Below are 26,948 nucleotides of genomic sequence, written 5' to 3' on the forward strand. Positions count from 1 at the left end.
ACGGCTTCTGATTGGTCGCGTGCCGCCCATGTGGCCGCGACGCGACCAATCACAGCAAGCCGTGACGTAATTTTCAGGTCCTTCTAGGCATTCAGTATTTTAAAATTACGTTCCGGCTTTGTGATTGGTCGCGTCGCGGTCACATGGGCGACGCGACCAATCACAAGCCGTGACGTCACGGGAGGCAGGAAACGCGCGCATTTTTAAAATTACGTCGCGGCTTGTGATTGGTTGCGTGCCGCCCATGTGACCGCGACCAATCACAGCAAGCCGTGACGTAATTTCAGGTCCTGAATGCAGAAATAGGCATTCAGGACCTGAAATTACGTCACGGCTTGCTGTGATTGGTCGCGTCGCGGTCACATGGGCGGCACACAACCAATCACAAGCCGTGACGTAATTTTAAAAATGCGCGCATCTCCTGCCTCCCATGACGTCACGGCTTGTGATTGGTCGCGTCGCCCATGTGACCGCGACGCGACCAATCACAAAGCCGGAACGTAATTTTAAAATACTGAATGCCTAGAAGGACCTGAAAATTACGTCACGGCTTGCTGTGATTGGTCGCGTCGCGGCCACATGGGCGGCACGCGACCAATCAGAAGCCGTGATGTCACGGAAGGAAGGAAAAGCGCGCATTTTAAGCAAAGAACGCTGCCGGTTCCCTCGGTGAGGTCCAGGCTGCGTCGGAGAGAGGTGAGTATAGCAATATTTTTTATTTTAATTCTTTATTTTACACATTAATATGGTTCCCAGGGCCTGAAGGAGAGTTTCCTCTCCATCAGACCCTGGGAACCATCAGGAATACCGTCCAATACATGAGTCCCATTGACTTGTATTGGTATCGGGTATCGGTATCGGATTAGATCCGATACTTTGCCGGTATCGGCCGATACTTTCCGATACCGATACTTTCAAGTATCGGACGGTATCGCTCAACACTACTCATCACTAGTGTTAATGTGTCACAAGAGGTGGACGATGATGAGACACAATTGCCAGAAACTCAGGAGGAGGACCAGAGTGCGGAAGTGGAAGAAGAGGAGGTGGATGATATAGTAACTGACCCAACCTGGCAGGAGGGCATGCAGAGCAAGGACAGAAGCACACAGGGGGATGAAGGCGTAGCACCCCAGCAGGCAGTAAGATGCAGTGTGATGTCTGCAGACAGAAGGCTGGCAACCGTTCCACGCAACACCAACATGACAGAAGTTGCCCTTCCAACTGTAAGGTCTTTCCGAGTCTGGTTGTTTTTTAAAGACTCTGCCAATCACCCAAAACAAGCCATTTGCAACACCTGCCACGCCCACATCAGCAGGGTAGTAAAACTATCAGCCTGACCACCACCATTATGATCAGGCACATGGCAGCAAAGCATCTGACTTTGTGGGCCAAACCACAGGCACCAGGAACAGTGTCTGCGGGTAACACCACTTCTTATTCCACTGTTGTGCGCGAAAGCCAATCCCTTGTCCATGGTGCATGCGATGATGCCTCCTGCTCTGCACTTGCCATTACCCCGACTCAACTAGCACCATCATCGAGCACGTCCACGTCCTTGTCCCAGAGCAACCTTCAGTTGTCCATACCACAGTCATTGGAACGCAAGCGGAAGTACGTCTCCAACTCCCCACAGGCCACAGTACTAAATTCACAAATTTCCCATCTGCTTGCGCTCAAAATACTGACTTTTATGCTCGTGGAGACGGGAGCTTTCCACAACCTGATGGCGGTGGCTGTCCCAAGGTATTCAGTCCAGCAGCCACTATTTCTACAGGTAAGCCATCCCAGCATTACATAAGCACGTGTCCCACAACATTAGCCATGCTCTCAACAATGCTGTTACTGGGAAAGTCCACCTAACCACGGACACGTGGACAAATGATTGTGGGCAGGGACGGTACATCTTGCTGACGGCACACTGGGTTAACCCTAGAACGCGTACCTGGGGCCTCGCAGGCCTGCTAGGTTACTTGTTTTCAATTATCTGTAAAACTACATTAGTTAGAATTTTGAAACTCAAGGTAATCCTCAGGTATATAGTTGTTAGTAATATCCAGTTGTTCATATATTTTTATGTTATAGGCATCTCGTATAGCAACGCTTTTTTTGTGACTACCCCAGATTCACGTACCTGGGGCCTTTGAGGCCTGCTTTGGTTTACATGTACTCTTCAGTCTTTTTGTCTATACTGTTGTTGGGGAAGAACTTATGACTCAGTCTTTATGACTATTGTTCGATGGCTGTTGCTGGGAAGAGTGTGGATTCTGCCTGACATGGTAATGTGATCCTGGAAGGGAGTTTCCCCTCACAAAGTAACGTGATTATGATGTCAGTACAGGTCCTTTAGTCCTAAATCCTAGTTGCTGGAGAGACTTTGGTAATGATTACTGAATATTCGTGTAAAAGGCAGACTAAACGTTGGCCTGTTGCCCTTTTTTCCAATATCCTTGATGTGTCATCCCTCAATAGCTATATTGTTTATTGTCAAACTAATCCAGAATTCCATGCCAACAGGAAGGACAATAGACGTATATTTTTGACAGAACTTTGTTATGAACTTTTGATGCCTACTATGCTAGAGAGAAGCAGCACAAAATGCTTTTCAAGGCAAATTACAGAGGCAATGATCCGATGTGGAATATGCTTTCAGGAACAGCCAGAGCAAAGAGAAAAAAAAAGAAAGCGCTGCTATATTTGTCCAGCAAAGAAAGAAAGAAAATCGGAGCATTTCTGTTCTACTTGCGGACAAAATGTATGCAGGGAACATTCTGAAGAAAAAATAATATGCAAGAATTGTCGGGGGAATATGTAAAGTGGAAAATAAATATTCCTGCACCAAGTTTGCTACAGACTTTATGTAAAAACTTTTTATAAGAAAAAATGTATCCATCATAAAAAATTGTACTGAGTGAATATATTGGGCGTGCCCGTTTAGTTACATTTTTGTTGTTTTATGTACATAATTTTTTTTGGAATTATACACATCTTAGGCTATGTTCCAAGTAGCGCTGGGGTTCACCAGAATGGGATCCATAATGGATCTGACCTCCTGGTAACTCCAGCTAAGGCTGATGGAATGCGGGGATTCCACCAGCCTTAGCTGAGGTCACCAGGAGGTCAGATCCATTACGGATCCCCTCCTGGTGGACCCCAGCGCTAGTGGGAATGCATCCTTACTTTGCAAATTTAAAATAAACTTTGAAAAGTATTTTTATTTGAGTTATTCCATGTTATTTGCACACAGGCCTAAAAGGCCCCAGGTACGTGAATATGGGGTAGTCACAAAAAAAGCGTTGCTATACGAAATGCCTATAACATAAAAATATACGAACAACTGGAAATTACTAACAACTATATAGCTGAGGATTACCTTGAGTTTCAAAATTGTAACTAAAGTAGTTTTACAGAAAATAATAAAAAAGTAACCTGACAGGCCTGCGAGGCCCCAGGTACGCGTTCTACCAGCCTTAGCCGGGGTCACCAGGAGGTCAGATCCATTACGAAATCCCATCCAGGCGGACCCCAGAGCTAGTGGGAATGCATGCTTACTTTCAAATAACTTTGAAAAAAAAATTTTTTTGAGTTATTCCATGTTATTTGAAAACAGGCCTCAAAGGCCCCAGGTACGTAATAGTGTAGATTTCTATGGTCACGCATTCTAGGGTTAACATAGTGGAAGCCGGGACCCATTCGGACCTTGGGATGGTGCACATCCTCCCAACCCCGAGGATTCTGGGCCCTACATCAATCTGGGTTGCCCCCACAGTCTACAGCTCCTGCACATCCTTTTCTGCCTCCTCTTCAGCCTCCATATCTGAAAGTAGCACATCAGTCAGAAGCTGGAAGGACTGCAGCACTGCCTCAGCCAAGCGACATCAGGCTGTGCTGAAGCTAATTTGCATAGGTGACAAACTGCACAATGTTGAAGAGTTGGGGACTAGGGTTGAGCGAAACGGGTCGATCATTTTCAAAAGTCGCCGACTTTTGGCTAAGTCGGCGTCTCATGAAACCCGATCCGACCCCTGTGCTTGTCGGCCATGCGGTACGCGACTTTCGCGCCAAAGTCGCGTTTCAATGACGCGAAAAGCGCCATTTCTCAGCCAATGAAGGTGAACGCAGAGTGTGGGCAGCGTGATGACATAGATCCTGGTCCCCACCATCTTAGAGAAGGGCATTGCAGTGATTGGCTTGCTGTCTGCGGCGTCACAGGGGCTATAAAGGGGCGTTCCCGCCGACCGCCATCTTACTGCTGCTGATCTGAGCTTAGGGAGAGGTTGCTGCCGCTTCGTCAGAAGCAGGGTGAGCGTTAGGCAGGGTCCACTAACCACCAAACCGCTTGTGCTGTAGCGATTTCCACTGTCCAACACCACCTTCGGTGTGCAGGAACAGTGGAAGCTATTTTTTTTTTTTTTCCTCAGCGCTGTAGCTCATTGGGCTGCCCTAGAAGGCTCCGTGATAGCTGTATTGCTGTGTGTACGCCACTGTGGAAACCAACTGCTTTTTTCAAAGCACATATCCTCTTGTTCCTTTCTGCACAGCTATCTTTTTTGTTTGTCCACACTTTTTATTTAATTTGTGCATCAGTCCACTCCTATTGCTGCCTGCCATACCTGGCTTAGATTACTGCAGGGAGATAGTAATTGTAGGACAGTCCCTCTTTTTTTTTTTTTTTTGTGGGAGATTAAGATTGGCATTTCTGCTACAGTGCCATCCCTGTGTGTGCCATCTCTCACTGAGTGGGCCATAGAAAGCCTATTTATTTTTTCCGTGATTTGTGTTCTAAATTCTACCTCAACACAAAAACACTACATCAATCAGTGGTAGAAAAATATTGGCCTCAGTCAGGGCTTGTGTGCCACTGCTGTGTGTGCTATCTCTTATTCAGTGGGCTATAGAAAGCCTATTTATTTATTTATTTTTTTTCTTATTATTTGGTTTCTAAAGTCTCCCTGAAAAAAAAATAAATAAATAAAAAAACAGTGGGAGAGTAATATTGCCCTTTCAGCTTGTGTGCCAGTCTTGACTCCTGGGTGTGCCACCTCTCTCTCTAATTGTGGGCCATAGAAAGCCTTTTTTTTTTTTTTTTTTTTAAATATTATTGGGTTTCTAAAGTCTCCCTTAAAAAACAAAAAATACATAAAAAAACAGTGGGAGAGTAATATTGCCCTTTCAGCTTGTGTGCCAGTCTTGACTCCTGGGTGTGCCACCTCTCTCTCTCATTCAGTGGGCCATAGAAAGGCTATTTATTTTTTTGGTTTTTTTAATATTATTTGGTTTCTAAAGTCTCCCTGAAAATAAAAAAATAAAAACTTAAAAAAACAGTGGGAGAGTAATATTGCCCTTTCAGCTTGTGCGCCAGTCTTGACTCCTGGGTGTGCCACCTCTCTCTCTCTAATTGTGGGCCATAGAAAGCCTTTTTTTTTGTTTTTTTTTTAATATTATTTGGTTTCTAAAGTCTCCCTTAAAAAACAAAAAATACATAAAAAAACAGTGGGAGAGTAATATTGCCCTTTCAGCTTGTGTGCCAGTCTTGACTCCTGGGTGTGCCACCTCTCTCTCTCATTCAGTGGGCCATAGAAAGGCTATTTATTTTTTTGGGTTTTTTAATATTATTTGGTTTCTAAAGTCTCCCTTAAAAAACAAAAAATACATAAAAAAACAGTGGGAGAGTAATATTGCCCTTTCAGCTTGTGTGCCAGTCTTGACTCCTGGGTGTGCCACCTCTCTCTCTCATTCAGTGGGCCATAGAAAGGCTATTTATTTTTTTGGTTTTTTTTTATATTATTTGGTTTCTAAAGTCTCCCTGAAAAAAAAAAAAACATAAAAAAACAGTGGGAGAGTAATATTGCCCTTTCAGCTTGTGTGCCAGTCTTGACTCCTGGGTGTGCCACCTCTCTCTCTCATTCAGTGGGCCATAGAAAGGCTATTTATTTTTTTGGTTTTTTTAATATTATTTGGTTTCTAAAGTCTCCCTGAAAATAAAAAAAAAAAAACTTAAAAAAACAGTGGGAGAGTAATATTGCCCTTTCAGCTTGTGCGCCAGTCTTGACTCCTGGGTGTGCCACCTCTCTCTCTCTAATTGTGGGCCATAGAAAGCCTTTTTTTTTTTTTTTTTTTTTAAAATATTATTTGGTTTCTAAAGTCTCCCTTAAAAAACAAAAAATACATAAAAAAACAGTGGGAGAGTAATATTGCCCTTTCAGCTTGTGTGCCAGTCTTGACTCCTGGGTGTGCCACCTCTCTCTCTCATTCAGTGGGCCATAGAAAGCCTTTTTTTTTTTTTTTTAAATATTATTGGGTTTCTAAAGTCTCTCTTAAAAAACAAAAAATACATAAAAAAACAGTGGGAGAGTAATATTGCCCTTTCAGCTTGTGTGCCAGTCTTGACTCCTGGGTGTGCCACCTCTCTCTCTCATTCAGTGGGCCATAGAAAGGCTATTTTTTTTTTTTAATATTATTTGGTTTCTAAAGTCTCCCTGAAAATAAAAAAAAAAAACTTAAAAAAACAGTGGGAGAGTAATATTGCCCTTTCAGCTTGTGCGCCAGTCTTGACTCCTGGGTGTGCCACCTCTCTCTCTCTAATTGTGGGCCATAGAAAGCCTTTTTTTTGTTGTTTTTTTTTTAATATTATTTGGTTTCTAAAGTCTCCCTTAAAAAACAAAAAATTCATAAAAAAACAGTGGGAGAGTAATATTGCCCTTTCAGCTTGTGTGCCAGTCTTGACTCCTGGGTGTGCCACCTCTCTCTCTCATTCAGTGGGCCATAGAAAGGCTATTTATTTTTTTGGTTTTTTTAATATTATTTGGTTTCTAAAGTCTCCCTGAAAAAAAAAAAAAACATAAAAAAACAGTGGGAGAGTAATATTGCCCTTTCAGCTTGTGTGCCAGTCTTGACTCCTGGGTGTGCCACCTCTCTCTCATTCAGTGGGCCATAGAAAGCATTTATTTTTTTTTTCCTTGATTTGTGTTCTAAAATCTACCTCAACACAAAAACACTACATCAATCAGTGGGAGAAAAATATTGGCCTCAGTCAGGGCTTGTGTGCCACTGCTGTGTGTGCTATCTCTCATTCAGTGGGCTATAGAAAGCCTATTTATTTATTTATTTTTTTTCTTATTATTTGGTTTCTAAAGTCTCCCTGAAAAAAAAAAATACCTAAAAAAACAGTGGGAGAGTAATATTGCCCTTTCAGCTTGTGTGCCAGTCTTGACTCCTGGGTGTGCCACCTCTCTCTCTCATTCAGTGGGCCATAGAAAGGCTATTTATTTTTTTGGTTTTTTTAATATTATTTGGTTTCTAAAGTCTCCCTGAAAAAAAAAAAAAACATAAAAAAACAGTGGGAGAGTAATATTGCCCTTTCAGCTTGTGTGCCAGTCTTGACTCCTGGGTGTGCCACCTCTCTCTCTCATTCAGTGGGCCATAGAAAGGCTATTTATTTTTTTGGTTTTTTTAATATTATTTGGTTTCTAAAGTCTCCCTGAAAATAAAAGAAAAAAAACTTAAAAAAACAGTGGGAGAGTAATATTGCCCTTTCAGCTTGTGCGCCAGTCTTGACTCCTGGGTGTGCCACCTCTCTCTCTCTAATTGTGGGCCATAGAAAGCCTTTTTTTTTTTGTTTGTTTTTTTATATTATTTGGTTTCTAAAGTCTCCCTGAGAAAAAAAAATAAATAAATTAGGTGGGAGATTAATATTGACATTAGTGCTTGAGTGACAGTCCTGCGTGTGTGTCATCTCTGTGATTTTGTGCCACAGAAAACAGAGTGTGTAACATTGTGCCTGATTTTCCTTGTGGTCTCACCAACCTGTTAAGGGATATTGAAATCATACTGAAGTTATAGCTCACCGTGTAAGTTGTTTGACAGCAACAAATAAAGTTACTTTGGTTAAGATTTTAAAACAATGAGGAAGTCTGGTGCAAGAGGTCGTCGTGGGCGTTCATTGTCAGCTGGTAATGATGGTAGTGGTAGTGGAGCATCAGGTGGTCGTGGGGATAAAAATATTCCACCTAAGTCTGGAGCTGTGGAGCCAGTTTCGTCGTCAGGCTACACAAGGCCTCGAACGCTCTCTTTTCTGGGAGTAGGAAAACCGTTTTTAAAGGCGGAGCAGCAACAGCAAGTTTTGGCTTACATTGCAGACTCAGCCTCTAGCTCTTTTGCCTCCTCTTCCGAAACTGGTAAATGTAAAAGCAGCGCGTCGCTTGTGGATGTTCACGGTCAGGGACAAGTCGCTTCCTTGTCCTCCTCAGCAAAAACTACAACAAGAGAGAAGGATGCAGCAGGCGACACAACGGGTCACTCCATGGAGCTCTTTACACATACCGTCCCTGGCTTAGAAAGTGAAACATTTAACAGGCCATGCCCATTACAAGTAGATTCTGACATGGAGTGCACTGATGCACAGCCACAGCCAGAGTACTATGCTGCTCCTTTGACTCAGACCACCACATTGCCCTCTCAGGGTACAGATCCACAATCAGACCCTGATGAGACTATGTTGCCCCGCCACGAACGCTATACCACCGACCGACACAGTGACACAGACGAAGTTGCACACGAGCTCGAAGAGGAGGTAATAGATGACCCAGTTATTGACCCCGATTGGCAGCCATTGGGGGAACAGGGTGCAGGCGGCAGTAGTTCAGAAGCGGAGGTGGAGGAGGGGCCGCAGCAGGCATCAACATCGCAACAGGTTCCATCTGCCGGGCCCGTATCTGGCCCAAAACGCGTGTCAAAGCCAAAACCTGTTGGAGGACAGCGTGGCCATCCGGTTAAAGCTCAGTCTGCAATCCCTGAAAAGGGATCCGAGTCTAGGAAGAGTGCAGTCTGGCATTTTTTTAAACAACATCCAACTGATCAGCGCAAAGTCATCTGTCAAAAATGTTCAACTAGCTTAAGCAGAGGTCAGAATCTGAAAAGTCTAAATACTAGTTGCATGCATAGACACTTAACCACCATGCATTTTCAAGCCTGGACTAACTACCAAACGTCCCTTAAGGTTGTAGCACCCTCGGCCAATGAAGCTAGTCAGCAACGCAACATCCCTTCCGTCACTGTAAGGCCACCATTTTCCGCACCACCGGCAGTATCTGTGCAGGTTTCTTTGCCAGCCAAAAGCAGTCAGGGTCAGGGAACCACCAGTTTTGTAGGAGGAAATATTGCATCTAGGGCACCGGCGGAAACAATACCGTCTCCAACCGTCTCTCAGTCTGCCATGTACACCGGCACACCCGAAAGTTCCACGATCTCCAGCTCTCCAGTCCAGCTCACCCTACATGAGACTCTGGTTAGAAAAAGGAAGTACTTATCCTCGCATCCGCGTACACAGGGTTTTAACGCCCACATAGCTAGACTAATCTCGTTAGAGATGATGCCCTACCGGTTAGTTGAAAGCGAAGCTTTCAAAGCCCTGATGGAGTACGCTGAACCACGATACGAGCTACCCAGTCGACACTTTTTTTCCAGAAAAGCCATCCCAGCCCTGCACCAGCATGTTAAACAGCGCATCGTCCATGCACTCAGGCAATCTGTGAGTACAAAGGTGCACCTGACTACAGATGCATGGACCAGTAGGCATGGCCAGGGACGTTATGTGTCCATCACGGCACACTGGGTGAATGTGGTGGATGCAGGGTCCACAGGCGACATCAATTTAGGGACAGTTGTGCCTAGCCCACGGTCTAGGAAACAGTTGGCTGTAGGCGTTCGCACCCCCTCCTCCTCCTCGTCCTCCTGCAGAAGCTACAGCTCTTCCACAGAACGCAGTCTGCCAACCACTCCATCGGCAGATGACACTGTTGCACACCAGTTGTCCCATTATGGGCCAGCTACTGCCAAGCGTCAGCAGGCTGTATTGGCTATGAAGTGTTTGGGCGACAACAGACACACCGCGGAAGTTCTGTCCGAGTTCTTGCAACAAGAAACGCAGTCGTGGCTGGGCACAGTAGATCTTGAGGCAGGCAAGGTAGTGAGTGATAACGGAAGGAATTTCATGGCTGCCATCTCCCTTTCCCAACTGAAACACATTCCTTGCCTGGCTCACACCTTAAACCTGGTGGTGCAGTGCTTATTGAAAACTTATCCTGGGTTCTCCGACCTGCTCCTCAAAGTGCGTGCACTTTGCTCACATATCCGACGTTCGCCTGTACACGCCAGCCGTATGCAGACCTATCAGCGGTCTTTGAACCTTCCCCAGCATCGCCTAATCATAGACGTTGCAACAAGGTGGAACTCAACACTGCACATGCTTCAGAGACTGTGCGAACAGAGGCGTGCTGTTATTTATTTGTGGGAGGATACACGGGCAGGCAGTAGGATGGCAGACATGGAGTTGTCAGGTGTGCAGTGGTCTAAGATACAAGACATGTGTCAAGTCCTTCAGTGTTTTGAGGAATGCACACGGCTGGTTAGTGCAGACAACGCCGTAATAAGCATGAGCATCCCCCTAATGCGTCTGCTGATGCAAAGTTTGATGCACATAAAGGAGCAGGCGTCTGCACCAGAGGAAGAGGAAAGCCTTGATGACAGTCAGCCATTGTCTGGTCAGGGCAGTGTACAGGACGAGGTAGCGGGCGAAGAGGAGGTGGAGGACGAGGAGGATGATGGGGATGAGTATATTTTTAATGCCGAACCTTTCCCGGGGGCACAGGAAATTGGTTGCGTGTCACGGCCGGGTTCTGGTTTTTTGAGGGACACAAGTGACGTAGATTTGCCTGCAACTGCCCCTCAACCAATCACAACCGGAGATTTGACAACTGGAACTTTGGCCCACATGGCGGATTATGCCTTATGTATCCTAAAAAGGGACACACGCATTTCGAAAATGATGAACGATGACGATTACTGGTTGGCCTGCCTCCTTGATCCACGCTATAAAGGCAAATTGCAAAATATTATGCCACATGAGAACTTGGAACTAATATTAGCAACCAAACAATCAACTCTTGTTGACCGTTTGCTTCAGGCATTCCCAGCACACAGCGCACGTGATCGTTCTCACACGAGCTCCAGGGGGCAGCAGACTAGGAGTGTTAGGGGTGCACACATCAGAAGTGGCGTTGGACAGAGGGGTTTTCTGACCAGGTTGTGGAGTGATTTTGCTATGACCGCAGACAGGACAGGTACTGCTGCATCAATTGAAAGTGACAGGAGACAACATTTGTCCAGTATGGTTACTAACTATTTTTCATCCCTTATCGATGTTCTCCCTCAACCGTCATTCCCATTTGATTACTGGGCCTCCAAATTAGACACCTGGCCAGAATTGGCAGAATATGCATTGCAGGAGCTTGCTTGCCCGGCAGCAAGTGTCCTATCAGAAAGAGTATTCAGTGCTGCAGGTTCAATATTAACCGAAAAAAGGACTCGTCTGGCTACCCAAAATGTTGACGATCTAACATTCATTAAAATGAACCACAACTGGATTTCGAAATCTTTTGCCCCACCTTGCCCGGCCGACACCTAGCTTTCCTATGAAAAGCTCTTGCCTGTGAATTACTTTTCTAATGTCTAATTTGCTGCAGCTGATTGTACAGCATACGACATGTTTACACCTCCCTAAATGGCAAAACTCCCCACACGGGGCCGTGGTATCGCGACTTGGCGCAAGCACCCGTGAGACTGCTGTTTGTCTGAAGAGGTGGGTGTGCTCGCTTTTGGTTGACGGCATTGCTACTGGGTCCCTCATAGTACAATGTAGTGTCTCTGGCGGTGGTGGTGCGCACCCAACGTCAGACACACCGTTGTAACATGAGGGGCCCTGGGGCGGTCCCGCCGGCCTCAAGAGAGTTCCCCCCTACCCCAGCTCAAAATGTGCTCTACCACGTGCAAAATTATGTCGCACAGCTCCACCAATCTTTAGTCTATTCGCTGACATCATTCAATGTCTGGCACTGACAATACAAATTTGTAGACATCTATGATGCAACTTAAAGTAGTCTGTGTCTGTGTCCTATATTGGCACCATTAAATAGTTACTGCCAAATTACTATGTCAGAAACTCAGTAGATGAGCCCACCCCTGTACCTAAGTATGCCACCTTTTTTTTTGTTTTGGTTGTTTTGCGAGACATTAACATCTATTTATATTTTGGGAGTACTGGGACAGACACTCCTTGCACTACTCCTCCACTCACCACCAAGCTGCCTGTGTATCCATGTAACCGCTGTAAAGCTGCCATGAGCCTATTGTTTGTTATTTTAGGCCTTTGATAGCCTGTCTGCGGTCCCTACTTTAAATACTCCTCCACTCATCACCAGCTGCCTGCCCGTGTATCCATGTAACCGCTGTAAAACTGCCATGAGCCTATTGTTTGTTATTTTAGGCCTTTGATAGCCTGTCTGCGGTCCCTACTTTAAATACTCCTCCACTCATCACCAGCTGCCTGCCCGTGTATCCATGTAACCGCTGTAAAACTGCCATGAGCCTATTGTTTGTTATTTTAGGCCTTTGATAGCCTGTCTGCGGTCCCTACTTTAAATACTCCTCCACTCACCACCAAGCTGCCTGCCCGTGTATCCATGTAACCGCTGTAAAACTGCCATGAGCCTATTGTTTGTTATTTTAGGCCTTTGATAGCCTGTCTGCGGTCCCTACTTTAAATACTCCTCCACTCATCACCAGCTGCCTGCCCGTGTATCCATGTAACCGCTGTAAAACTGCCATGAGCCTATTGTTTGTTATTTTAGGCCTTTGATAGCCTGTCTGCGGTCCCTACTTTAAACACTCCTCCACTCACCACCAAGCTGCCTGCCCGTGTATCCATGTAACCGCTGTAAAACTGCCATGAGCCTATTGTTTGTTATTTTAGGCCTTTGATAGCCTGTCTGCGGTCCCTACTTTAAATACTCCTCCACTCATCACCAGCTGCCTGCCCGTGTATCCATGTAACCGCTGTAAAACTGCCATGAGCCTATTGTTTGTTATTTTAGGCCTTTGATAGCCTGTCTGCGGTCCCTACTTTAAATACTCCTCCACTCACCACCAAGCTGCCTGCCCGTGTATCCATGTAACCGCTGTAAAACTGCCATGAGCCTATTGTTTGTTATTTTAGGCCTTTGATAGCCTGTCTGCGGTCCCTACTTTAAATACTCCTCCACTCATCACCAGCTGCCTGCCCGTGTATCCATGTAACCGCTGTAAAACTGCAATGAGCCTATTGTTTGTTATTTTAGGCCTTTGATAGCCTGTCTGCGGTCCCTACTTTAAATACTCCTCCACTCATCACCAGCTGCCTGCCCGTGTATCCATGTAACCGCTGTAAAACTGCCATGAGCCTATTGTTTGTTATTTTAGGCCTTTGATAGCCTGTCTGCGGTCCCTACTTTAAATACTCCTCCACTCACCACCAAGCTGCCTGCCCGTGTATCCATGTAACCGCTGTAAAACTGCCATGAGCCTATTGTTTGTTATTTTAGGCCTTTGATAGCCTGTCTGCGGTCCCTACTTTAAATACTCCTCCACTCACCACCAAGCTGCCTGCCCGTGTATCCATGTAACCGCTGTAAAACTGCCATGAGCCTATTGTTTGTTATTTTAGGCCTTCGAAGCCTGTCTGCGGTCCCTCCTTCCACTAGGCCTCCACTGACCAGACCACTGCTGCCCGTGTACCCCTGGAACCAATTTTAAAGTGCCTACAGCCAGCCCATTTTATTGTGTTAGGTGTTGTGAAATTGGATTTTGGGCTCCCCCGGTGGCCACTGGTGGAATTGAACTGGTGTGCATCATCCTCTCTGTTCACCTGTTTCCATCAGGATGTGGGAGTCGCTATTTAGCCTTGCTCCTCTGTCACTTCCATGCTGGTCAACATTGTAATCAGAAGCCTTTCTGTGCATGTTCCTGCTGCTAGACAACTCCCAGCTAAGTTGGACTTTAGTCCTTGTTTGATTTTGCATTTTGTTCCAGTTCACAGCTGTAGTTTCGTTTCTGTGTCTGGAAAGCTCTTGTGATCTGAAATTGCCACTCTGATGTTATGAGTTAATACTAGAGTCTTAAAGTAATTTCAGGATGGTCTTTTGATAGGGTTTTCAGCTGACCATGAAAGTGCCCTTTCTGTCTTCCTGCTATCTAGTAAGCGGACCTCAATTTTGCTAAACCTATTTTCATACTACGTTTGTCATTTCATCTAAAATCACCGCCAATATTTGTGGGGGCCTCTGTCTGCCTTTCGGGGAAATTTCTCTAGAGGTGAGCCAGGACTATATTTTCCTCTGCCAGGATTAGTTAGTCCTCCGGCCGGCGCTGGGCGTCTAGGGATATAACGCAGGCTACGCTACCCGGCTACTGTTAGTTGTGCGGCAGGTTTAGTTCATGGTCAGTTTAGTTTCCATCCTTCCAAGAGCTAGTTCTTATGTTTGCTGGGCTATGTTCTCTTGCCATTGAGAACCATAACAGTTTGACCGGCCTCAAAGGGTTAAATTAATTGACAGAGAAAGGAGAGAAAAGAGAAGTCTGCTGAAGATTTTTTTTTTTTTTTTCCTTCAGTTCTGTGTGTGCTTGTAATTGAATCTCTTGCAAGTCTGCCTATATTGCAGCCTTTCTCTCTCTCTCTCCTTCTAATCCTGGAATGGCTCTGTGTTCACCTGTTTAAAATGGATATTCAGAGTTTAGCTGCAGGTTTGAATAATCTCACCACGAAAGTTCAAAATTTACAAGATTTTGTTGTTCATGTTCCTATATCTGAACCTAGAATTCCTTTGCCTGAATTTTTCTCGGGGAATAGATCTTGCTTTCAAAATTTCAAAAATAATTGCAAGTTGTTTTTGTCCCTGAAATCTCGCTCTGCTGGAGATCCTGCTCAGCAGGTCAGGATTGTGATTTCCTTGCTCCGGGGTGACCCTCAGGATTGGGCTTTTGCATTGGCTCCAGGGGATCCTGCGTTGCTCAATGTGGATGCGTTTTTTCTGGCCTTGGGGTTGCTTTATGAGGAACCTCAGTTAGAACTTCAGGCGGAAAAGGCCTTGATGTCCCTATCTCAGGGGCAAGACGAAGCTGAAATATACTGCTAGAAATTCCGTAAATGGTCTGTGCTTACTCAGTGGAATGAGTGCGCCCTGGCGGCGAATTTCAGAGAGGGTCTCTCTGATGCCATTAAGGATGTTATGGTGGGGTTCCCTGTGCCTGCGGGTATGAATGAGTCCATGACAATGGCTATCCAGATCGATAGGCGTCTGCGGGAGCGCAAACCTGTGCACCATTTGGCGGTGTCTACTGAGAAGACGCCAGAGAATATGCAATGTGATAGAATTCTGTCCAGAAGTGAACGGCAGAATTTTAGACGAAAAAATGGGTTGTGCTTCTATTGCGGTGATTCAACTCATGTTATATCAGCATGCTCTAAGCGTACTAAGAAGCTTGATAAGTCTGTTTCAATTGGCACTTTACAGTCTAAGTTTATTCTATCTGTGACCCTGATTTGTTCTTTATCATCTATTACCGCGGATGCCTATGTCGACTCTGGCGCCGCTTTGAGTCTTATGGATTGGTCCTTTGCCAAACGCTGTGGGTATGATTTGGAGCCTCTTGAAACTCCTATACCCCTGAAGGGGATTGACTCCACCCCATTGGCTAGCAATAAACCACAATACTGGACACAAGTAACTATGCGGATTAATCCGGATCACCAGGAGATTATTCGCTTTCTTGTGCTGTATAACCTACATGATGTGTTGGTGCTTGGATTGCCATGGCTGCAATCTCATAACCCAGTCCTTGACTGGAAAGCTATGTCTGTGTTAAGCTGGGGATGTAAGGGGACGCATGGGGACGTACCTGTGGTTTCCATTTCATCATCTATTCCCTCTGAGATTCCTGAATTCTTGACTGAATATCGTGACGTTTTTGAGGAACCTAAGCTTGGTTCATTACCTCCGCACCGGGAGTGCGATTGTGCCATAGATTTGATTCCGGGTAGTAAATACCCTAAGGGTCATTTATTTAATCTGTCTGTGCCTGAACATGCTGCTATGCGAGAATATATAAAGGAGTCCTTGGAAAAGGGACATATTCGTCCTTCGTCATCTCCCTTAGGAGCCGGTTTTTTCTTTGTGGCTAAGAAAGATGGCTCTTTGAGGCCGTGCATTGATTATCGGCTTTTGAATAAAATCACGGTTAAATATCAATATCCGTTGCCACTGCTGACTGATTTGTTTGCTCGCATAAAGGGGGCCAAGTGGTTCTCTAAGATAGATCTCCGTGGGGCGTATAATTTGGTGCGAATTAAGCAGGGGGATGAGTGGAAAACCGCATTTAATACGCCCGAGGGCCACTTTGAGTATTTGGTGATGCCTTTTGGTCTTTCAAATGCCCCTTCAGTCTTTCAGTCCTTTATGCATGACATTTTCCGTGATTATTTGGATAAATTTATGATTGTGTATCTGGATGATATTTTGATTTTTTCGGATGACTGGGACTCTCATGTCCAGCAGGTCAGGAGGGTTTTTCAGGTTTTGCGGTCTAATTCCTTGTGTGTGAAGGGTTCTAAGTGCGTTTTTGGGGTTCAAAAGATTTCCTTTTTGGGATATATTTTTTCCCCCTCTTCCATCGAGATGGATCCTGTCAAGGTTCAGGCTATTTGTGATTGGACGCAACCCTCTTCTCTTAAGAGTCTTCAGAAATTTTTGGGCTTTGCTAACTTTTATCGTCGATTTATTGCTGGTTTTTCTGATGTTGTTAAGCCATTGACTGATTTGACTAAGAAGGGTGCTGATGTTGCTGATTGGTCCCCTGCTGCTGTGGAGGCCTTTCGGGAGCTTAAGCGCCGCTTTTCTTCCGCCCTTGTGTTGCGTCAGCCTGATGTTGCTCTTCCTTTTCAGGTTGAGGTCGACGCTTCTGAAATCGGAGCTGGGGCGGTTTTGTCGCAGAGAAGTTCCGATTGCTCCGTGATGAGACCTTGTGCTTTTTTCTCGCGTAAATTTTCGCCCGCCGAGCGGAATTATGATGTTGGGAATCGGGAGCTTTTGGCCATGAAGTGGGCTTTTGAGGAGTGGCGTCATTGGCTTGAGGGGGCTAGACATCAGGTGGTGGTATTGACTGACCACAAAAATCTAATTTATCTTGAGTCCGCCAGACGCCTGAATCCTAGACAGGCGCGCTGGTCGTTGTTTTTCTCTCGGTTTAATTTTGTGGTGTCCTACCTGCCGGGTTCTAAGAATGTTAAGGCGGATGCCCTTTCTAGGAGTTTTGAGCCTGACTCCCCTGGTAATTCTGAACCTACAGGTATCCTTAAGGATGGAGTGATATTGTCTGCCGTTTCTCCAGACCTGCGGCGGGCCTTGCAGGAGTTTCAGGCGGATAGACCTGATCGTTGCCCACCTGGTAGACTGTTTGTTCCTGATGATTGGACCAGTAAAGTCATTTCTGAGGTTCATTCTTCTGCGTTGGCAGGTCATCCTGGAATCTTTGGTACCAGGGATTTGGTGGCAAGGTCCTTCTGGTGGCCTTCCCTGTCTCGAGATGTGCGAGGCTTCGTGCAGTCTTGTGACGTTTGTGCTCGGGCCAAGCCTTGTTGTTCTCGGGCTAGTGGATTGTTGTTGCCCTTGCCTATCCCGAAGAGGCCCTGGACGCACATCTCGATGGATTTTATTTCGGATCTTCCTGTTTCTCAGAAGATGTCTGTCATCTGGGTGGTGTGTGATCGTTTCTCTAAGATGGTCCATTTGGTTCCCCTGCCTAAGTTGCCTTCTTCTTCCGAGTTGGTTCCTCTGTTTTTTCAAAATGTGGTCCGTTTGCATGGTATTCCAGAGAATATCGTTTCTGACAGAGGTACCCAATTCGTGTCTAGATTTTGGCGAGCATTCTGTGCTAGGATGGGCATAGATTTGTCTTTCTCGTCTGCTTTCCATCCTCAGACTAATGGCCAGACCGAGCGGACGAATCAGACCTTGGAGACATATTTGAGGTGTTTTGTGTCTGCAGATCAGGATGATTGGGTTGCTTTTTTGCCTTTAGCGGAGTTTGCCCTCAATAATCGGGCCAGCTCTGCCACCTTGGTGTCTCCCTTTTTCTGTAATTCGGGGTTTCATCCTCGATTTTCTTCTGGTCAGGTGCAATCTTCGGATTGTCCTGGAGTGGATGCTGTGGTGGAGAGGTTGCATCAGATTTGGGGGCAGGTAGTGGACAATTTGAAGTTGTCCCAGGAGAAGACTCAGCTTTTTGCCAACCGCCGGCGTCGGGTTGGTCCTCGGCTTTGTGTTGGGGACTTGGTGTGGTTGTCTTCTCGTTTTGTTCCTATGAGGGTTTCTTCTCCCAAGTTTAAGCCTCGGTTCATCGGCCCGTACAAGATATTGGAGATTCTTAACCCTGTGTCCTTCCGTTTGGACCTCCCTGCATCTTTTTCTATTCATAATGTTTTTCATCGGTCATTATTGCGCAGGTATGAGGTACCGGTTGTGCCTTCCGTTGAGCCTCCTGCTCCGGTGTTGGTTGAGGGCGAGTTGGAGTACGTTGTGGAAAAAATCTTGGACTCCCGTGTTTCCAGACGGAAACTCCAGTATCTGGTCAAATGGAAGGGATACGGTCAGGAGGATAATTCTTGGGTGACTGCCTCTCATGTTCATGCCTCCGATTTGGTCCGTGCCTTTCATAGGGCTCATCCTGATCGCCCTGGTGGTTCTGGTGAGGGTTCGGTGCCCCCTACTTGAGGGGGGGGTACTGTTGTGAAATTGGATTTTGGGCTCCCCCGGTGGCCACTGGTGGAATTGAACTGGTGTGCATCATCCTCTCTGTTCACCTGTTTCCATCAGGATGTGGGAGTCGCTATTTAGCCTTGCTCCTCTGTCACTTCCATGCTGGTCAACATTGTAATCAGAAGCCTTTCTGTGCATGTTCCTGCTGCTAGACAACTCCCAGCTAAGTTGGACTTTAGTCCTTGTTTGATTTTGCATTTTGTTCCAGTTCACAGCTGTAGTTTCGTTTCTGTGTCTGGAAAGCTCTTGTGATCTGAAATTGCCACTCTGATGTTATGAGTTAATACTAGAGTCTTAAAGTAATTTCAGGATGGTCTTTTGATAGGGTTTTCAGCTGACCATGAAAGTGCCCTTTCTGTCTTCCTGCTATCTAGTAAGCGGACCTCAATTTTGCTAAACCTATTTTCATACTACGTTTGTCATTTCATCTAAAATCACCGCCAATATTTGTGGGGGCCTCTGTCTGCCTTTCGGGGAAATTTCTCTAGAGGTGAGCCAGGACTATATTTTCCTCTGCCAGGATTAGTTAGTCCTCCGGCCGGCGCTGGGCGTCTAGGGATATAACGCAGGCTACGCTACCCGGCTACTGTTAGTTGTGCGGCAGGTTTAGTTCATGGTCAGTTTAGTTTCCATCCTTCCAAGAGCTAGTTCTTATGTTTGCTGGGCTATGTTCTCTTGCCATTGAGAACCATAACAGTTAGGCCTTCGAAGCCTGTCTGCGGTCCCTCCTTCCACTAGGCCTCCACTGACCAGACCACTGCTGCCCGTGTACCCCTGGAACCAATTTTAAAGTGCCTACAGCCAGCCCATTTTATTGTGTTAGGCCTTCGAAGCCTGTCTGCGGTCCCTCCTTCCACTAGGCCTCCACTGACCAGACCACTGCTGCCCGTGTACCCCTGGAACCAATTTTAAAGTGCCTACAGCCAGCCCATTTTATTGTGTTAGGCCTTTGAAGCCTGTCTGCGGTCCCTCCTTCCAATAGGCCTACACTGACAAAGGTACACCTGACAACAGACACATGGACCTGTAGGCATGGCCACGGAAGGTTACGTGTCCTTTGTGGCTCAATGGGTTAATGTATTGGATGCATGGTCCACACAGGGGACAGCCTGCTAAGTCTGTATGCAGTCCCTAATTCAAGTTGTCCTCAACTGAATAAAGCTGAGCTTCTACCTTCTGGCTCTCATTAAGTGTTTTTTAAAAAACAAAATGGTGGTTAGGGCCTACTAACGGCTTCTGCCCCTCCCTGGTGTTGCCCTCAACTGAATAAAGCTGAGCTTCTACCTTCCGGCTCTGATTAACTGCTGTTTTTAAACACATTGCTGGTTCCGGCCTACTAACGGTGTCTGCCCCTGCCTGGTGTTGCCCTCAACTGAATAAAGCTGAGCTTCAACCCTCTGGCTCTCATTAAGTGTTTTTTAAAAAACAAAATGGTGGTTCCGGCCTACTAACGGTGTCTGCCCCTGCCTGGTGTTGCCCTCAACTGAATAAAGCTGAGCTTCAACCTTCTGGCTCTCATTAAGTGTTTTTTAAAAAACAAAATGGTGGTTAGGGCCTACTAACGGCTTCTGCCCCTCCCTGGTGTTGCCCTCAACTGAATAAAGCTGAGCTTCTACCTTCCGGCTCTGATTAACTGCTGTTTTTAAACACATTGCTGGTTCCGGCCTACTAACGGTGTCTGCCCCTGCCTGGTGTTGCCCTCAACTGAATAAAGCTGAGCTTCAACCTTCTGGCTCTCACTAAGTGTTTTTTAAAAAACAAAATGGTGGTTAGGGCCTACTAACGGCTTCTGCCCCTCCCTGGTGTTGCCCTCAACTGAATAAAGCTGAGCTTCTACCTTCCGGCTCTGATTAACTGCTGTTTTTAAACACATTGCTGGTTCCGGCCTACTAACGGTGTCTGCCCCTGCCTGGTGTTGCCCTCAACTGAATAAAGCTGAGCTTCAACCTTCTGGCTCTCATTAAGTGTTTTTTTAAAAAACAAAATGGTGGTTCCGGCCTACTAACGGTGTCTGCCCCTGCCTGGTGTTGCCCTCAACTGAATAAAGCTGAGCTTCAACCTTCTGGCTCTCATTAAGTGTTTTTTAAAAAACAAAATGGTGGTTAGGGCCTACTAACGGCTTCTGCCCCTCCCTGGTGTTGCCCTCAACTGAATAAAGCTGAGCTTCTACCTTCCGGCTCTGATTAACTGCTGTTTTTAAACACATTGCTGGTTCCGGCCTACTAACGGTGTCTGCCCCTGCCTGGTGTTGCCCTCAACTGAATAAAGCTGAGCTTCAACCTTCTGGCTCTCATTAAGTGTTTTTTAAAAAACAAAATGGTGGTTCCGGCCTACTAACGGTGTCTGCCCCTGCCTGGTGTTGCCCTCAACTGAATAAAGCTGAGCTTCAACCTTCTGGCTCTCATTAAGTGTTTTTTAAAAAACAAAATGGTGGTTAGGGCCTACTAACGGCTTCTGCCCCTCCCTGGTGTTGCCCTCAACTGAATAAAGCTGAGCTTCTACCTTCCGGCTCTGATTAACTGCTGTTTTTAAACACATTGCTGGTTCCGGCCTACTAACGGTGTCTGCCCCTGCCTGGTGTTGCCCTCAACTGAATAAAGCTGAGCTTCAACCTTCTGGCTCTCATTAAGTGTTTTTTAAAAAACAAAATGGTGGTTCCGGCCTACTAACGGTGTCTGCCCCTGCCTGGTGTTGCCCTCAACTGAATAAAGCTGAGCTTCAACCTTCTGGCTCTCATTAAGTGTTTTTTAAAAAACAAAATGGTGGTTAGGGCCTACTAACGGCTTCTGCCCCTCCCTGGTGTTGCCCTCAACTGAATAAAGCTGAGCTTCTACCTTCCGGCTCTGATTAACTGCTGTTTTTAAACACATTGCTGGTTCCGGCCTACTAACGGTGTCTGCCCCTGCCTGGTGTTGCCCTCAACTGAATAAAGCTGAGCTTCAACCTTCTGGCTCTCATTAAGTGTTTTTTAAAAAACAAAATGGTGGTTAGGGCCTACTAACGGTGTCTGCCCCTCCCTGGTGTTGCCCTCAACTGAATAAAGCTGAGCTTCAACCTTCTGGCTCTCATTAAGTGTTTTTTAAAAAACAAAATGGTGGTTAGGGCCTACTAACGGTGTCTGCCCCTCCCTGGTGTTGTCCTCAACTGAACAAAGCTGAGCTTCCACATTCTGGCTTTCGGCCTATACTATCAGATATTAAACTGCATTTGGCCTACTAGTGTGGTTAGGCCCTTGAAACAGTGTCTGCTGCTCTTGGGTTTGCTACTCCACTGAACAAAGCAATGCCGCCTGTTTAGTCCTGTTACCAATTTTGATCTGCATTTAGCCTACTTTATTCTTTGGCCCTATATCTGTTTCCTCATCATCCTGCCCATTGCCCAGCCACTGCTAGATGAGTCTGCTGGTACATTGACCTAGACCACTACATTCCCCTTGTACTCTACACAGCCAGAATCTGACCCTGCTGAAAGTAAGGTTCCCCTTCCCGCATATTATACCACCTTACACAGGGACAAAGAGGAAGGTGCAGATGAAAGTGCAGGTTCCTTCATCAGGTGGGGGGGCATACTCGTTGGCGACGTCACTGGCACAGGGCCACTCAGAGTACGCAAAAGTGTCGCTGCTGGTGGGAGGCGCCCCCGCCATGCAAACACACCGCCGTACTTTGAGGGGCCCTGTGCCAGTGCCAATGCGAACGAGTGGGCCCCCCCTGCTTGCTCAGGATCACAGCACTTGCAACGTTGAAATACTTACCTCTCCCTGCTCCACCGCCATGACGTAGTCCATGTTTCCTGGGCCCACTAAAACCTTGAACCAGCCCTACCCCCACAACTTTTGCCAAATGACCCCCAATTTCCAGTGCCCAACTATTATTATAAAGTTAATTAAGATTGACAAGCTTCAGAAAACAAGAATGGATGTTTTTGGCAGTAAAATGTGCACTGTAGGTGTTTTCCTGGCCTCCACTCACTGCCGGCTATGCTTCCCCATTGACTTGCATTGGGTTTCGTGTTTCGGTCGATCCCCGACTTTTAGCGATAATCGGCCGACTTCACTCGACTCGACTCTGGACTAAATCGGGTTTCACAAAACCAGACTCGATCTTAAAAAAATGAAAGTCGCTCAACCCTATTGGGGACAGCTCTGAAAGAGCAGTCAGATTTGTGGCTGACACCACTGAACCTATAGCCAGGCATGGTCATGTGTGACAATGGCCAGAACCTTGTGATGGCTGTGAGGCAAGGCGAGCTCACACACGTGCCTTGCCTGGCCCATGTGCTTAACCTCATGGTTCAGCATTTTCTGAAAACCAACCCAGAGCTGCCGGATCTGTTTATGAAGGTACGCTGCCTGTCTGCCCATTTTAGAAAGTCAGCTAGATCTTCCTCCGCCCTTGCCATGCTTTTGCAGCGTTTGCTGCTTCCGGCTCACTGACTGGTGTGTGATGTCCCCATGCGTTGGAACTCTACACGGCATATGTTGGCAAGGATTTGTGAGCAGAAGAGGGCAGTTGTTGACTACCAGCATCAACAAGGCTGTTGTTATTCAGTTCAGACTCCACACATCCACAAAACCACAGGAGTGGACATGGATGTCAGACATCTGTACCATCCTGCAAAACTTTGAGAATTTCTCCAAGGTGGTGAGCGGCAACGATGCCATTATTAGCCTCACCATCCCGCTTCTCTGCATTCTGAAAAGCTCTCTGCTCACAATGAAAGAGAATGCATTGCAGGTGGAGCACAAGGACATGGAACAAGGAAACATGCAGGGTGATTACACAGAGCCCAGCCTCATGTCATCCCAACATAGATTGGTTGACAATAAGGAAGAGGAGGAGGAAGAACAGGAGCTACTGTCATGCGGTATAGATGGTACTACAAGCACATCTGTCATACCGTCTGTGCAGCGTGGATGGCCTGAGGAAAGGGAGGAGGAGGACACCTTGGTCACTCGTCCTGTTGTTGAGGACACGGAAGGCTTTCCTGCTATCAGTCTGGCATGCATGGCTGACTTTATGTCGCACTGCCTTTCCCGTGACTCTTGTAATGTAAAAATTTTGGGTGGCAGTCAATACTGGGTAGTGACACTTTTAGACCTACGCTACAAGAAGAACTTTCAATTTCTTGTTCCAGAGGCAAACAGGTGTACTAAAATGGTGCAGTTCCAGAGGGCCATTGTTGCGGAATTATTAAAAAAATTCCGATCTGAAAGCACTGTTGGTAGACGTCACAGTGCATTGGGCAACCAAGGAGTACATATGAGAGAGACTCAACCCCAATCCAGCAGTGGCAGGGCAACACTGGCAAAGTTCTGGGACAGTTTTTTCAAACCCTCCCATCGCCCTTGCCCAGAGGCGCGGGGTAATGTCACAAGGAATGGAATGTTTGGGAAGAGGGTGAGGGATGAGGGAGTACCTTGCTGACCGTACCAATAGCCTCTGTGATTCCTCTGTGCCTTTTAATTATTGGGCATCCAAGCTGCACACATGGCATTACGCTTTGGACATCCTGGCCTGCCCTGCCCTGCCACTAGCGTTTTGTCAGAGCAAGTTTTTAGTGCCACTTGTGGAATTATAACAGATAAGTGCATTTGCCTGTCAAATGAAAATGCTGACTGGCTGACTCTTATCAAAATGAACAAGGGCTGGATTGAGAGAGACTTCTCTAGAGCACCAAATGACAGCGAAACATACCCACCAATACAATGTATTTTTGGGAGGTGTATTCCCATGCACCTCTTCACACCCATAAATGGGTATACGCTTCCTGATTTTGGCTATTTCGTGTCCTCCTGCTTCTCCTCATCCTCATCATCAACCACCACTAGAATGCCAGGGTGAACATGTTCTGTGATGCTACAGCTAGTCTATTTTTTTTAAGGGTGTCTATGAGGCACGTAACTTTTTTTTTTTTAAAATGTACCCCCATGGGGAATTTTTTTCAGCCCATGCACTTAGAGTATGGGTATTCCAAGTATAGGAGACCTGCTCCTTTAAATTGGGAAAGCATTCATAGGAGAACATCCTCCACGTCTCTTCAGACACCATCACTAGAATACGAGGGTGAAGGTATTCCGTGATGCAACCGTTACTCTAATTTTTGGCAAGGGTGTTTCTGATGTCCGTAAATAATTAAAAAAATTGAAAAAGTAGACCACGCAGGGGGAAATGTTTATCAGCCCTTACACTTAGTGTTTTGGCATTACAAATATAGGAGACCTGCTCCTTTAAATTATTAAAGCATTCATAGGAGGTCATCTCTTCAGACACCATCACTAGAACACGAGGGTGAACGTATTCCATGATGCAACAGTCACTCTAATTTTTGGAAAGGGTGTTTATGATGCCCGAAATTAATTTTTTTTAAAAAGTAGACCCCCAGGGGGAAATGTTTGTCAGCCCTTACACTTACTGTATAGGCATTACAAGTATAGGAGACCCACTCCTTTGAATTGGGAAAACATTTATAGGAGGACATCCTCCACGTCTCTTCAGACACCACCACTAGAACATGAGGGTGAACATATTCCAAGATGCAACAGTCTCTACTTTTTGGCAAGGGTGTTTATGTTGCCAGTAAAAAATTTAAAAAAAGTAGACACCACAGGGGGAACACTTTGACAATGCTCCTCACTAGTGATGATGAGTGAGCATGCTTGGAAGTACCTGGTGCTCACCCAAGCATCTCACTGCTCGAGATGCTTGGTGAGCGGCGAGCATTTCCGGGGTTGCTCAGCAGGAGTTCGGGTCCCTGCTCTGCATGTTCAGTGCTCTTTACAGAGCCAATCAACATGCAGGGATTGTCTGCCACACACTGTAATGCCAAAGCCATGTTTGTTGTGGCATTACAGTGACTGGCTGGCCGCACAGCGTCATCAGGTCTATATCAGAAAGACGCCACCCTGCTAATCACAGCCAGCTCTGGAATCATGCATTGTAAGGACAGTTGCTGCTGAGATAGGGACAGATTTGGTGTTGTTTTAGTTAGTGTGGGTGTACTATGTATCCTACACAAATCCATCTAAACCAACAGTCCTTCTGAGGACTAATCAAAGTGCATAGATATCAGTGCTAGGTAGGCATGAAGTGTATGTGGCAGACTTCATTGCATATAGCAAGAGGGTCCATTCCAGTACTGTCTGCTGCTTCTGCCTATTACAGATATTTACCGTATATACATAGCCTCAGGTATCAGGGGCCAGGAATAATTTTTTTTGCATCTTAACCCTGATTATTTTCTTCAAAACCAATCCAGTGCAGATCACACCATTTTTTTGCTCCATTTGCTTGTTGGCACTGCAGAATACAGCCAACCCAGATCATTTCCATATTCCAGCATGAAAATCCAGCTATTTGAAACAGGGGTTTGGCCGTCACAGGGATCACATCTGAGTGCGCTGAAATTTCTGCCATTTCTGGGCTACTGTAAAATTTAGTTGGAGTGTCTTATACAAGTTAATGACACCAGTTTGCTAGAAAAAAATAGTTACCTACAGGCCAGCTATTTTAAACAGGAGTTTGGCCATCACAGGGTTCACATCTGAGTGTGCAGAAAATTCTGCCATTTCTGGGCTACTGTAAAATTTTGTTGGGGTGTCTTATACAAGTTATTGACACCAGTGTTAGCCGCCGGGATTTTTCTGTAAGAGCACAGAGTAGTTACACGTTTTGCAGTTTCCTATGCACTGGTCCTTTTTATAATTTATAAATATGAGAGAAACACAGCAGTCTTTTTACCCACTTTTTATGGAAAAACAAAACTCATGTTAATGTGGGCTATTGATAAAATTCAGTGATCAAAAATATATTGTTTCTTTTTTAATTTAGGAAAATCTTAAGCATAAAGAAAGCAGTTCAAACTAAAGTCTGGATTGCATTTAAAGTGCACCAATATAAATGTAATATCACAATCCAATCATATTAATGTTCTCAATATAGTTTTATTCTCATGTTTCATAAATATAATTACCGTATTTTCTGGTGTATAAGATGACTGGGCATATAAGACGACCCCCAACTTTTCCATATAAAATATGGAATTTGGGATATACCCGCCGTATAAGACGGGGGTCATCTTATATGCCCAGTCATCTTATACGGCATGTGGTTCCCAGGGTCTGGAGGAGAGGAGACTCTCCTTTGGGTCCTGGGATCCATATTCATGTAAAAAATAAAGAATAAAAATAAAAAATATGGATATACTCACCCCTTCGACGGACCCTGGCTCTCACCGGTGCAAGCGTCTGCCTCCATTCCTAAGAAT

The sequence above is a fragment of the Ranitomeya variabilis genome, chromosome 3 (genome assembly GCF_051348905.1).
Source record: "Ranitomeya variabilis isolate aRanVar5 chromosome 3, aRanVar5.hap1, whole genome shotgun sequence".
NCBI classification, from domain to species: domain Eukaryota; kingdom Metazoa; phylum Chordata; class Amphibia; order Anura; family Dendrobatidae; genus Ranitomeya; species Ranitomeya variabilis.